The 14,106-nt window shown below is 49.2% G+C and overlaps 1 protein-coding gene across 2 annotated transcripts in view; it reads right to left on the bottom strand.

The window, feature by feature from the left end:
* Positions 1 to 2,780, bottom strand: part of RAD54L2 (RAD54 like 2) — a 68,942-nt gene extending 66,162 nt beyond the window's left edge. For both annotated transcript variants that reach the window (XM_071439950.1, XM_071439953.1), the window contains exon 1: positions 2,626 to 2,780. The gene's annotated coding sequence lies outside the window, so the exon portion shown is untranslated. The remainder of the gene's footprint in view (positions 1 to 2,625) is intronic.
* Between the last annotated feature and the right edge of the window lie 11,326 nt (positions 2,781 to 14,106).

The raw sequence follows: 14,106 nt of genomic DNA, 5'->3' as shown, positions 1-14,106 counted from the left end.
CAGCTGGGAACTCAGGATGCCTGGGACAGCAGAAGGACTTAAGAAAGGGAGCCAAGGGTCATACTAGTGACAACTGGAATATGTGGAGAAGGATGGAACAACTGCTGCTCGGTGCTGCAGGGGTGTGATGTGACGTGTGCGTACCCACACATGTGCGTGTGCACAGGAATGAGGCTCTGCAGAGCTGTGTGGCAGCAGGGTGAGAGACATCAGTGCTACAAATACATCCCTGCACACAGGAGATGCAGCACATGGTGACAGCACTGGGTGTACCAGCAGGAGCACAGCCCCCTGACCCAGGGAAACCACGGCTCCCTGGCACTCAGCACTTTTCAGAGCCACTGCAAACACCACAGGCAGTTCTGGGCACCCCCAGTACGTGCCAGGCACTGATCAGCCAGAGTGGGTTTGGTGGAGGGGCACCAAGCTGCTCAGAGGGACAAAGCTGTGTGAAGAGAGGCTGTGGGAGATCCAGATTGGAGAAGAAAAGGCTCTGGGGAGCTGACAGCAGATCTGCTGGACCTACAGAGGGTCTGCACAGGGGCACAGAGCAGGACATCAGACACAAACTGCAATGGTGCAGGTGTGACCTGACCTAGAGAAAAGGCCTTTCCTTTCCTGGTGAGGACAGTCAAGCACCAGAGCAAGGACACAGAAACTGACAAACTTTTTTCATTTAGGTCTTAAACCGTCCAAAGTCCTGGTCTGACCTTGGTGTACATCCCACTTTGAGCAGCAGGTTGGACTAGACACCTCTCAAGCCCCTTTCCAGTCTGAATTATTCCACAATGTCAACTTGGATCCCAGAGAACACCACAATGTCCTGTTACAGATTTACTATGCCAGGTTATACCTTTCAAATCTTCACTAAAAAGCCACCACTATGGAGAGGACACAAAACCCTTGCTGTTTGGTTCATCTCCTCACAAGAGCACGGGTTCCCACCCACAATCTACAATAGCCTGGAGTATCAAATCTGGAATTCCAAGAGATTTTAGAGGTGCAGAAGTTACCACTGTGTGCAGAACAAGTGGAACCCAGTGCCTAAACATTCAGAGCTTTTTTGGGAGAAGGTGGTGTTTACTCCGAGGCAGAAAATGTCACACATCCACAACAGCTCTTCCTTAAAGTAGCACCTGTATATTTCTTGAAAATTTCACATTCAGCACCTGCCCTCCATGAACAACCTCTACATTCTGATACTGTTAAGGCACAGGGTGAGAAGCTGCTTTGTTCTCTCTGTATATTCAGGGTCTACAGCTCCACACCTGGGAAAAGAAGCCTCACTTAGCAAACCAAAACCATGCCAGCTCCCACCAGGAGCACCTGCAGTGGTCTAAGCAGACTGCTTTGTTTTTATTCTTCTGCTGGGTGCTGCTGCCTCTAGAGCAGAGCTACTTAAATAAAGGCTGTTTATTCTAAATTAATTGATTCTGCATTGAAGCACACAGAGACACTCACAAGGCCCATTACTCTAAGTCAGGAAGGGGAGCTACCACCTTCAACCAGGGAGCAGAACATCTCAAACCAACACAGAAGTTTCTGCACTGACTTGCTCCTATAGGCTAAGTGATTATTCACCAAGTCTGATGCTTGCATAACCATACAAAGGATATCCAATGTTAACAGTTATAAAGACAAGCAAATGTAACCATCTTATTAGCATTTAAAAAAGGAAAAAAGAACTGTTACTTCCTTTTACTGTTTGGGTTTTTCCTGTTCAGTGTTTTGGGTTTTTCTTTTTTGTTTTTTAAATCAAAATTCCCGCACCTGCACACAGACTGGAGGCATGTAGTAAACTTTTTAAAGCACCAGTTTTGTACCAATCGACTAAGAGACAGGATGGGATTTCAATGGAGTTTGCAAGCATCTCTCAAATGTGAGCACCGAAACACAGAGCCACCCAAAACCCATCCTCGGAGGGAGCAAGTTGAAAAGCTGGAGACAGGATCCGGAGAGGAGAGAGTAACAGGATCAGCAGCACCAGCTCGGCACACCGAGCCTTCCCCTTCCACGGCTCACAAACAAGTCTCACGCAGACAATAAATTATGACTTTGCATGTCCGTTTAGCAGTCCCACAGACCGTGTTTACCAGTCCCACAGATCGCTGCTGCTGGGCCACAGCAGAGCGTGACAGCGGCCGTGCCCGGGCTCCGCCAGGCCCTTCCGTCCGAGCACCGCGCTGCCGGCACGGGCAGACCCCCGGGAGCCCCGGCACCCCACCGGGGGCGTGTGCACCCCCCGGCCGGCTCCACCACAATCACAACCCCGCTCGAGCCCCGAAGCTCGGCCGGGCGCGCCCTGGGCCGGCCGCCCCGCTCCCGGTGGCGGCTGCAGCCTCAGCCCCGGGCCCGGCCCCGCAGCCCCCGGCTCCTCGCCCCGCACCGGGACCCGCCCCCCGGGCGGCCCAGCAGCACCGCCCCTCTGCCCTCCCACCCCCGCAACGCTCCCGGCCCCTCGGACCGCGGCAGCCGCTCCCCCGCCGCCCCCACCCGGCGCCCACCGCGGGTCGGGCTGGCGCCCCGCGCACACCCCCGGCGGGGCGGGCGGGCCTTCGCCGGCATGCCCAGCCCGGCCCGCTCCGCTCCCATTGTGGCGGCGGCCCCGCAGCGCTGCACTCTCACCTGGGCGGCGGGCGGGGGATGCGGCCCGGCGGCCCCGGGAGCTGCGGCCGCCCCGGGAGCTCCGGGAGCTGCGGCCGCCCCGCCGCCTCCTCCCGCCTCCGCCGCTCCTCGGGCTCCGCCGCCGCTCGGGGCCGCCCCCCGTCGCAGCGCCCGCCTCGTCCCCCGGGCAGCAACAGGCGCCTCCGCCGCGAAGGTTCCGCAGGGCGCAGAAAGGTTCCCCCCGGCCCGCGGGGTCCCGGGGCTGGAGCGGGATGAGGCGGGATGGGCCGGGATGTGGGGCCCCGGCTGCTGCTGTCCCTGCCATGGGCTGTGAGGAGAGCGACTGCAAGGGGCAACCCCCCACCGCCCGCGGAAAGCTGCTAATTAGCCACAGGGACCCGTGGTCAGTAAGGCTAAGTAGCCTCGAGGGCCTCTCCTCCGGGCAGGGACAATGAGGAGCTTACCTTAGCTCCGGGCCTTGGACCCTCAGGGTTAAAGCCCTCCTCATGCATAAAAACCCACCACGCTCCGAGCTCCTGCTCTAGGCCGGGTTCTTCACAGCAGAGAACTTTATTATTTCTCCTTCCCAGTGATACAGGACCCGTTTTTACTCACCACTGCTGCTCCCTGTTCTCCTGCCAGAGCCTGGCTCTGCTGCCTCCATGCCCTGCCCACAGGCACTGGGCAACCATCACTGAGCCCACCCAACCCTTCTCCAGCTCCACATTCCCACTTCCCTCAGCCTGTTAAACCCCAACCTTTCTACAGCCTCCCCAGGGTTCTTTAAAATTCAAAGTCTCACATACCAGGGGTATCCAAAAGCAGAGGCAGCATTACAGATACGAGTGCTGAGGAAAAGGTGAGCTCCTTGCTCATCTCCATGGGCTGGCTGTGGTGCCACAGACTGAGAGCCCAGTGTGCCCATGGCCTCTGTCACTGCCAGGACACTCTGCTGACACCACACTGAGATGCTCAGCCTGCACAGCAGCCTGGGTTCTGTGTTTTCATCTCTTACAGGGAACAAAAAGCACAAGTCCAGCAGAGAAAGTGCCTGTCTGGTTCCTCTGTCCTCAAATACCCAGAGCAAGAAAAATGCAAGTGGGAGACTGGCATCTGGGCCTGGGTATGTACTGGCTACCTGAGCATCATCAGTGTAACCAAACTGTGAGTCCTTCAGGGGCCTCCTGGGTTTTGGGGAAGCCAGAGCTGATCCAAAATAAAAAGGACACAGCCCCCACCATCTCACAAACAATGTGCCCCAGGGTACTTGGCACAGGCATGAAGGGATCGCAGTAAACCTTTACCCTTCTGCCCATCTAGACACATCCAAATCCTCTATGGGACCTTCTGCTGTTAAACCTGATATGAAAGTCCAGATTTTCCTTCCCTGCCTCAGCCTGTCACACAGGGGAGACCTTCAGAGAGAGGGATGGTGGCAGAGACCTCAGGAGCAACAGAACAAGTCCAAGTTAAAGCAGGCAGAATGACCCAGCAGAGCAGGGAGGGGTTTTTATGGGCTTTTAATGTGTTATGCTTCAGGCATTTGCCCCACAGCAACACGGACAAGCACAGCCCAGCTAAGGGTGGCTGCTTCACAGGCCAGTCCTCTGAGCACTCCAGCAGCTAAGCCCCTCCTCCTTATTTCCAAAAGAAAACAGAAAGCCTGGAAAGTTATTCTTGGTTTCTGTAGATGTACAACCACAAGATACCATGTATCTTTCACAGCCAACTGATCTTTGCAGTGGGACACCCGTGTTGTCTGGTGGACATCTTAGGCTGGGTCTGCACAGGAAGCACAGGTCTGCTGTGTCCCTCTGCAGAGCTCATCCCTTCACACAGCTCCACATCTGCCACACTTCCCCAGGAGGCAGCTTGTGCTGCAGCCTCAGGACTCCCACTGATGCCACCAAAAGCACTCAGTCCAAGCAGCAAGTGGGGTTATGACTGCTGGTTTGCAATGCTGAGGCTGGAGTCGCACCGTCCAGAGAGAACTGGGGTGGCAAAGTCAGGTGTTATTTCTCAAGGAAATACCCTCAATCCCACCACACAACAGGTCTGGCTCCTTAAGCAGGTACCAGCTGTCCTTTACCATCTCTAGTGGAGGATTGGTTTGTAGCAATGACTCCTCCCAGAATAAGCAAATAAAGAAATGGTCAGAAATCTTCCAGGTGGGATCAGTGGTTGCCCCATAACTTCAGTGGAGCAGCCACCTACACAACCCCCCAAGTGCTTTTGCAGCCTTTTACACATCAGCCATCAACAGAAGAGCTCTACAAACAGCCAGCACTGCTCCTCAGGCCAGTGGCTGGTTGCTCACCACAACATGTAACCTCTGCCCTTCCCTCATGTCCTGTGCCTCAGCTGAATATGACAGGGCACCTGCAGCAGATTTTGCTCTCAGCTGGGCAGGCATCCAAGTATTGGGAAATTCCTGTAGCTGGGTGTTGGGAGGCACCAAAGCAAAGGGACATGGAGCACTCCTCCTGCTTTGCCAGGCTCTGTTTCAGTCTCAGAGTTGACACTTAGCTTTTTAAACCCAACCTGTGCACAGACTCAAGGGGAGACCCATAAGATCTGAAGAGGAGTTGATTTTGGCCTGCAGATCATCATGTGGGGGTGGAATATGTGAACAGCTAGAGAACATTCCCCACCTGAGTCCCTGGCTTTCTAGAACACCCACTGCACTGGGTCTCCTTTGGAGATCCCTGCACATATCCAAGGGACAGCACAGCCACACCTCTAGGGTAAGTAAAGCTGACTGATTGATGCCCTACAACTGGATCCCAAAAGAGCAAGACAGACATTGTCTTTATACAGGAAAGGCCATCAGATTTAAAAGCAAGAGCTTCAACTTCTGACTCTTTAAATGCTCATATCATTTACAGTCTGAATGGGGTTCTTGGGCAGTATCAGTTACATGGATTAGGAGCTGTAGAGGACATAAGTACAATTCCTCTTCCTGAGTTTTTTACAGCTTAATGGACAGGAAGCATTGTTGATGAGCCTCCAGCTTCTTACACTATGACCAGAATCTCCCCATCTTCCCTTTGTGCTTTTTTCTGTCCTAGAATCACTCTCAATTAACAGTACAAAAATAAAACCCATGTCATCCATCTCTCCTAAGCTGCACATGCATTATTCATCACCATGCCCTAATTGATTCTCTTATAACCATGAGCACTTCTGCACTTGGCTGTGTTCTTCTTGTCCAGCAGAGCACAATTTATGAAGTTTTATTCCACTTGGAAAAGGCACTTTCAAAGTGTTACCTTCCATGACTGTTCTGATCAGAACACCAGGTTTGATCTCAATGCATACAGACTTCAGTCCTGAGTTTTGTGCCCAGATAAAAGTGTCAATCAAGTAGCTCTGGTGCACTGATGCTCAGTGTCCTGACTGGGAGGTCAGTACTGTTCTGGATACTCTGGGCCTTCTTCCCCATAACAGGATCTATAAAAGAGGTAAAAGGGAAGATTTGAAAAGGACTCCACATCCCTCATTAAATGCTCTGAAATATGTAATCTATAAAACATGTAGGGAGCTAAAATGCCCTGCAACAGCTTTCCATGGAAGTTAGAGAAGCATCTTCTGAACTACTCAGCCAGAGGACAAGACTCTCTGAAGGCTCCCTCTGGAGCAAGAGAAAAATACATATTCCATTTACATGAGGATAACTCAGCTTTGCCTTCAGCACCCTGACACCAGAACACCTTTGGTTTCTTTCATCCTAAGATTTGACCAGGATTTCTGGGAACTGAAAGCCTGTGACAAAAAGCTTAGAAACAGCACATTTTTATCAAGGTGCAGTCCAGACACTCAGTGAGATGATCAGGTCTGAATTTCACTCTGCAACCCAAGCAAATACAAGTCAGCATATGACACCCTATACAAAGCAATTAATAAATCAAACCTCACCATTGGCACAAGTATGTTTGCTTTGATGGGACCATATATCACAGCAGTTTCTTCTCAATTTCTTCTCTAGTGACAGCATAATTCCTCCTACTGGTGGAGGAAGATCCTTTTCCTTCAAATGTGGGGTCTAACCTGTTATGCCAACTGCCACTGAAGTGACACAGACATCAGTGTGCCATGGTGACACCACTTGTGCTCCCTGAAGACCTTCTGTGGCCAGGGCTGTTACACTGTGCTCTGCATCACACCACCATTCACCATTAACCACATCTGAGTTGCCTCCCTTTTCCTCATGCCTTTACAAGTCTCTGATATTCCTCATTTCTCCATTTGGTGCTTGTTCCAGATGCTATTCACTGGTCCCTTTGCTTGCTGCTGCACTGTTCCATTGTGAAAGAAAGGGGGGCACTCCAGCCAGTCCCTCACAGGGAGCCCATCCCAGCTGCAGGATGGGAAAACTGATGGTGCTGCCAAGCTCTTTTCATCCTGAGAGAAGTGGAAAATTGGAAACAGAAGTTCACTCCGTTTCTAGTATCCCAAGGTATCGCTGAGCTTTGTGCTGAAGGACTTGGTCAAGGAGTCACGAGGGAGCCCCAGCTCAGAGCAGCCTGTTGGGTTTGTGGTGCCCCAGCCCCACGGGCATTAATCAGCGGCACCATGGCTGGATTTCACCTGCACTGCCACACGCAGCCTGCAGCCTCCTTCTTCCCCCGCTAGAAGGGGCTGAGAACCAGCCACGGCCGGGCAGGGAGTGAAACAAGGGAGCTTCGTCATGGGCAAGCTCGGCAAACCCCACCACACGAAACAACTTGAACACGTCCTCTGCCTCTCTGCATTAGCCCAGTCCAGAAGGGATTCCGTGTCTCGACAAAGCATCTCTGCTTGAAAAGCTGGAACTTTAGTTTCTTAACCCTCTGGTGAGCTGCTCTGGAGAGGATTTCAGTACTGAAACGCTGTAATGTCAGTGCATAGCACAGCACTGCTCACTTGAAACACTCTTCAGCCTTCAACACTCCATTTTCAAACACTGGGTGCAGAAGGTGAAACAAGGCACCACTTCTTCCAGAAGAAGCTGGAATTGTTTATGGTTTTAGGAAAGTAAAGAAAATAGCAAAGATATTATGGTAAATCAGGAGGAAGAAAGATCCAGATAGGGTGTTTTGCTCATAGAAGAGGCAGTTTTGTACTTAAAGAATTAAAAGTAACAAGTTTACAAATGAATACAAAGCAACACCTTATTAGAAAAGGTCACACAGCTGCTCCTGGCAATCCCCAGAGCAGGGTGCTGGCATAATCTGCATAATCACCCACTCCAGCAGTGATGTCTATGAGGCCAGCAGTGAACCCCCAGACTCCCACAGTGCTCACACCTCCCACAGAGGGGGACAAAGGTAAACCCACAGCTCCAGCAGATGTAAATGCATCATTTAAGGACCTTGTGCTGGCCTATTAGCAAATTCACAGCAGGCAGCTCTTGGCTGATCCTTATTAGGGGCACAACCAACTTTTACAACACTCCAAGGAGACAAGGCAGCCTCCTGCCAGGAGAAGAGCTGGGTCACAGACCTGCAGGTGGCTGCTGTTCTCTTTGCCTATAGCCAGATCTACTTTTCTGTCATTAGTTGTGGGGCAGGGAAGGTGACACAATGCACCACCAATGTGAGCAGGTTTTTACTGCCAGTGCTCTGCCAATACCTCCTTTTCAATGCTACAGTGAGCTTTTCCCCAAGGAATTAACTTTGATAACAGTTCATACAGGTAGGGTTTCCCCTGTGTGACAACATTGTCCCTGTTGGGCTGCAGATGCCAGGGCCACAGTGTCCCTAATGCCCTGACCAGCCTCACCTGGGACTTCCACCCACACACCCAGCCCTGCTCTTTAGCACAGGGGCTCAATTTAAACCCAACTCTGGGCACTTAGTCTTGGTCTATGCCTGCTTTGTTTTGCTGGGTCTGGGCTGCAGTCTATTTTTTCCCCCCTTAACTTTCACTGTGCCTTATTGCCATGAGCTTCTTTGGTGACCTGGATCCTTGGTGATGCTGCTTGCTGTTCCTCAGCCTGCTGGCTTTTCTGACTGACTGGGGGACCCCTGCCCTGCAGCTCCTGGGATCCCCTTGTTTCTCCTGGTTTCTTGTCCCTTTAAAGAGCAGAAGGTATTTGCTATTGATGGAGAACTGAGGGACTCTTCAACCTCTGCTCTTTTCCCCATTGTTAAACCTGCTGACCTCCACCCTCAGAGTGTGGAGATCCTGGGGCTTTACCAGGGACAGAGAGGAAGGCTATAAATTTTTTAGGCAGTGAGATTTTTTGTTTTGTTTTGTTTTGCTCATTTCACAATTGCATTTGAATTGATTATCCTGAAATTTATCCTCACACAAGGGTGGCACAAAAAGGAGGTTTTTTAGGAGATGAGAAGGATATGAGCAATTAAATGACTAATAATAAAAGACATTTTGGTTTTGAGTAGATATGCAACAGACATAAGGACTATGACTGGATTATCAAGATTTGGGAAGAGAATTTATTGCACTTTTCATATTAATGCTGGTAAGACCTACATTTGTTTCTTCAATCTGTAGATTCATCCAGGATTTATTATTATTCTGCAGCCATAAAACAAGGTAGAGAACTTTTTTCTGCTTTTCAATACACTTTTTACTCCTTTTTTCTTCATATAGGAGCTAATAGTTTGTTTATCATAACAGTTTAATCTCTGCAAATTCTTTAAGCAGCCCATATGTAGGGGCTGGTGTTGATTTCACTTTTCATTTATTAGCAGTAACACTTCTTTTTAGTATCATCATCCTGAAACAATGTACCAGAGGGTGAGACTCCCTGGTCACACACGTTTGTTAAGGCACAGAGTGGCACCAGAGCTGCTCCTTTCCCTGCATTCCTCTGGTACCCAAGGCTGGCTCCCACCTGGATCCCCGCAGGCATTGCCCACTATCCACCATGCAGAGCCTGTTGTTCTAGAGGGGTGGAATCATACTAATGGCAAAAACTGGTGTGCTTGAAAGGCACAATTCATTATGCTGTTCATCCCAGCACCTCTTGTGTTTGGGAGGTTTTTCTGCTTCTTCACTCAGTGGGAACACACTGGTGTAATTCAGTGCTCTGTGCAGCCTGCTTGCCTGCAGTGGGTGGTATCTGAGTTTTGAAATAGGCAAACACCATTGTAGTTTGTTTTTCCTCCACAACAGGTGAATTCACTCATTTGAAAAGCAGTCCCTGAACAACAACTGTTTAAACTTTAAAATTTTCTCTTTCATTGACTCTTCTGGCTTTACAGTTGTTTCTGAGGTTTAAGAGCCCAAGGAAGTTTCTGTTTCAAAAGCACATTTTCATTCCTGCAAGGCTCAATCCCTGTGGCATGACTTAACTAGATACTTTTGATGGTGGATGTATTTAAGTAGGGAACTTATGGAACTGTATGAAGGAAGGAGGTAATTTGAGGCTGCCTATGTGGATAAAATGTCCTGATACATAAACTGAGAAGCACCATTAACACCTGCATGGCTGGGGCTATGGTCAGTGACCTTCCTTGCTCAAATACAAGATCTGCCAGCTAGGCCAATGCAGCAGGGAGGGGAGGACGATGCAATCAAGAGGCTGGACAATTATTTTTGGAAACATACTGTTTACAGATGAAAATAGCAGTTAAGGTGACAACATACCTGTTGTAAGAGCTTTGGAAACTGCACTGGGCTCCCTTTCAGGTTTACCAAAGGGTTATGAAACATCAAATAGTTCTTTTTATAGTGCAGGGACATGTGTTCAGAATGTGGGGAATCAAGACTCAGATCCTTCCCTTTCTCCAGCTTCTGGTAGAGGAAGCAGGAATTCCCCTCATCACCCTGTGTGATGACCCAGCACAGGACCCATGGACATGTCCAAATACACTCTTTCTGATTTGCAGCTGCTTCCTTGCCCCTCACTACCCACCTTATGGCCCTGGTGAGGACAAAAGTGGGAGGTAAATTGAGCCATACAGTTTGTATTCCTGTCTGCACTCTGGTCTAGACCACATAAAGGATGGTTTTGAAACTGATTAATTTGCTGAAGTTAATTGGCATTAGGAGAGGAAAGGTATCAGTAACAGCTTTATTTTATTTCCAAGCATTTAAAATAACTATACAAACAAAAAAGCAAATTATTCAGCAAAGTACTCTCACTGCAGCCAAGCTGCACACACCCATGGAGAGGGTTGTTACAGGCAGCTGAGCCTGCAAACCCTGCATAGCAACCAGAATTACATGAAGTATTAGGGCAAAACTAAAGGAAAACCACACAAGAAGAGACAGAAGAAGGCAGACAATGGCAGGACTGTAGATGCAGAGGGTCAGAAATCAGCCAAGTGATAGGAGTGAAGTTTACCCAGACATGTTTGTGTGTACCTGCCTCCAACTTCCACAGCCCTGGTGTACTCTGCCATGGAGTCACAAATGGACAGGGTGTGGGCAGAGGAGCTGCCAGCCCTGCTTGCTCCTTGCACAGCCCCCTGCTCCAGAGGAGTGAAGAGCAGTGGGCAGAGCAGGTTTTTCCACTGATAGAGCCTCCTGGAAGACCAGCAGCCAGAGGAGGTGTTTTGGCACATCTGCTGGCAGATGAGCTGGAGGCAGGGACTCTGGCTCTCAGGGTGCCTCAATGTTATCAGATCTGTGCCTCTCTCAGGGCTTTGCAGGAGAATTGCAGAGCTCTTCAGCTGTTTCAGGCTGGAGATAATTCCACAGCACACAAGCTTGTTTTTCTTAGTCATCTTTCATTTTCTTAGTCATTTTCAGCTAGTCCACACCCTGGATTTAAAACTGCTTGTGTACAGTCTGGGTGCAGAGCTGAGCAGGAGTGGATTGCTCCCAGCTGGTGTCTGCGTGGGAAGGAGACTGCTGAATTCCCAAGAGATGTTTGGGACACAAGTACTCCCAGCAACTCCCCAGCACCAAGTGATTTGAGATGGGATGAGAGGCACAGATCAGACCTGGCAGATCTGGATGCTGTGACTGTGGCTGAAGCACAGGGTGTAGTCAGAATGCTTCCAGAAAGAAACAGCTCAGGGATGTGGATGCTGCACCTGACACTTACATGGGGAAGAGAGGAGCTACAGCCCTCCCTCCAGCAAATCCTCCTCAGCCAGTGCTGAATTCTTCCTGGGGATTATTCCTAACTGAGCAAACCCCCCTGCCTCAGACACTGTTTCCTTAGGAAGGAAGATACAAGCTCTGGAATCTGATAGTGTCTGCAGGCTGACATATTCTCCTATGTGCACAGGGTAAGGGGTACAACTCCACCAACTGCAAAATCTATGTGTTACTAAAGTCTTGGCAAAGGTTCAGCCAGAGAGGATCAAGGGAGAAAAGCTGCATTAAAAGTAGGAGCAAAAACTTTTCTTTGTAAATGTGGGGTGCCTGCAACCAGTCCAGCAAGACAAAAGGTTTTGTGAACCTGCCTGGAAGAAAGCTTCTTTCTTCCTCCTCCTTTCCCATTTTCCAAGGAGAGTGATGCTGATCAAGTCCAGGCAAAGAGGGAACTGGTTCAGAAGAGCTGGAGCTGTGAGACCTCAGCATTCCCTTTTCTTTTGGTGAAAGGGAGAGATGGGGAGTTGCATGGTTGGATCTGGAAATGCTGCTCTAAAGCAAACACTGAATATTCACCATCTGGATGGTGGGTAACCGCAGCTCGCTCGTAAAACTTTCCACAGCAGGCAATGTTGTTCCCTGGAGCTCTCCCTTGGGGATGCATCTTCCAGGGGATTCTCTCCTTGCCCATGGCAGCTTTCTGTGCCCCAGGAGAATGTAACAGTAGTTAACAGTAAGTAGTGGGAGGAGGCTGTGTCTCAAGGAGCTCATCTGGCCTGCTGCACCTCTCTGCTACAAAACAGGCTGGGAACAATTCCAGCCAGCCTGCTGGGAGAGGCTGGGATGAAGAGAATTCAAAATGTCTATGGTGAAATCTGGCCTTTATTATCCTAGTCACTAACATCCCACATATTTCAAGGAGACCAGCATTTTACTCCCACGATCCAAAGACAAAGCAAAATAAATCTTGGTACTCTCAGCCACAGTGCAAAACTCTGATTTATAGAAAATAGCATCCTAGCCTTGAAGAGTGGCTAAACACACCTCCTTCCTCCTTCCTGGCTTAAAGCTTTGCATCCCTATTGCTAAAATCTCCTGTGAGCTCTGCTGTCCAAACAGCCTGTAAAAGCAATAAATACTTCTCATTGTGTCCTCCCATCTTTTTAACTTCTCTTCAGGCTAAAGCATTGTTTTCCTTGCAAACTACACTGAAGACTGCTGCCCAGGTACTACATTAAATGTAATGAAATTATGATAAGCATGCAAATGTTACATTAAACACAAATATAGACTGTGAAATAAGGTAATACAGGGAAAATTCAGTTGATCCTATCCAGTTGTACTGGTGATTTGGTGTGTACAATAACTGAAAATTATCTTTTTTCTCTGGAGAATACTTGATGAAAAGAGAGGCAAGACAATCTTGGGGGGAAAAAATTTCTTAACTGGGGTATGCCAAAATGATTCCTCCAAAATGTCCCTATTTCACAATTAGTTGTTTCTAATTGCAATTTGACAGTCACATTGCAGCGGGTAGAGACAGACACGTAGCTGTAAATGCACAGTGCAAATTGTGAATCAAGTGCACTCCCAGGCAGTGAATGGTATCCGCTTCTCTGTAACTGCTGACTGATGACATTGGTTTTTGATAGTTTGTTGTTCCTTTGCACCCAGAAATGGCAATAATGTGTCTTTCTCAGAAACCTCTCACATCACAGGGAGGGGGGTGTGTGTGTTACACATCGGACTGGTGTTCAAACTGAATGGAAATGCAGAGCTTTGCATCACCCATTTATTGTCACTTGCAGCCATTACTGCACACCTGAGCTGCCCTTAAACCCCAGCTCTAGAAGCAGAGAGGACATTCAGGTATTCTTCTGGTTATCATTTATCAATGCTGGTTTTAGAATAAGGATAAGGATACAGCACTTATCTACGTTCCCAAAGGAGCAGACTACCATATAAAGTACCCAGCACTCCTATAAATGCAGCTAAATGTTCACAAACAAGGTTCCCTGGAGACCAAAGCCCATGAGTATGTCCCTGCAGTTGCTAACAGAGCATGCTGTGCCCTGGGAGGCAGTGGGATTTTTCTCCCTTGTGGGTTGGCATCCAATTTGATTCCTAAAAATCCAGTGTTTTCCCTTCCTCCATATTGCCAGGTGCTTTTGATTTATTTGGGCAAAGAAAATTTATGAAGCTTCATTCTTGCTCTATTCCCTCTCCACTGACTGGGGATCTGAAGCTCCTGGAAGGAAGAAAAGACACTCTCATCTACATGAGGGAACTAGTGGAAGAGGGAAGGGAAGAGCCTTGAGCTGGTGCTGCTGTCTGGTTGTGGGAGTTCACCAGCAGAACCAGAACCTTGTTAAGTCACCACAATGTCAGAAATCTGGATCTGTACCAATAACAATGTGCTGCAAGGCCCACCTGCATTCCCGGGTACCCAGGCTTGGAGGTGCTTGGTGCTTCAGGAGGCTGCCTCAAATATCCCTGTCCCAGAGTGTTTCT

This window comes from Agelaius tricolor, unplaced genomic scaffold, assembly GCF_023055355.1.
Source record: "Agelaius tricolor isolate 1412-34295 unplaced genomic scaffold, bAgeTri1.0.p SCAF_14, whole genome shotgun sequence".
NCBI classification, from domain to species: domain Eukaryota; kingdom Metazoa; phylum Chordata; class Aves; order Passeriformes; family Icteridae; genus Agelaius; species Agelaius tricolor.
This window is presented reverse-complemented; position numbering and strand designations above follow the sequence as displayed.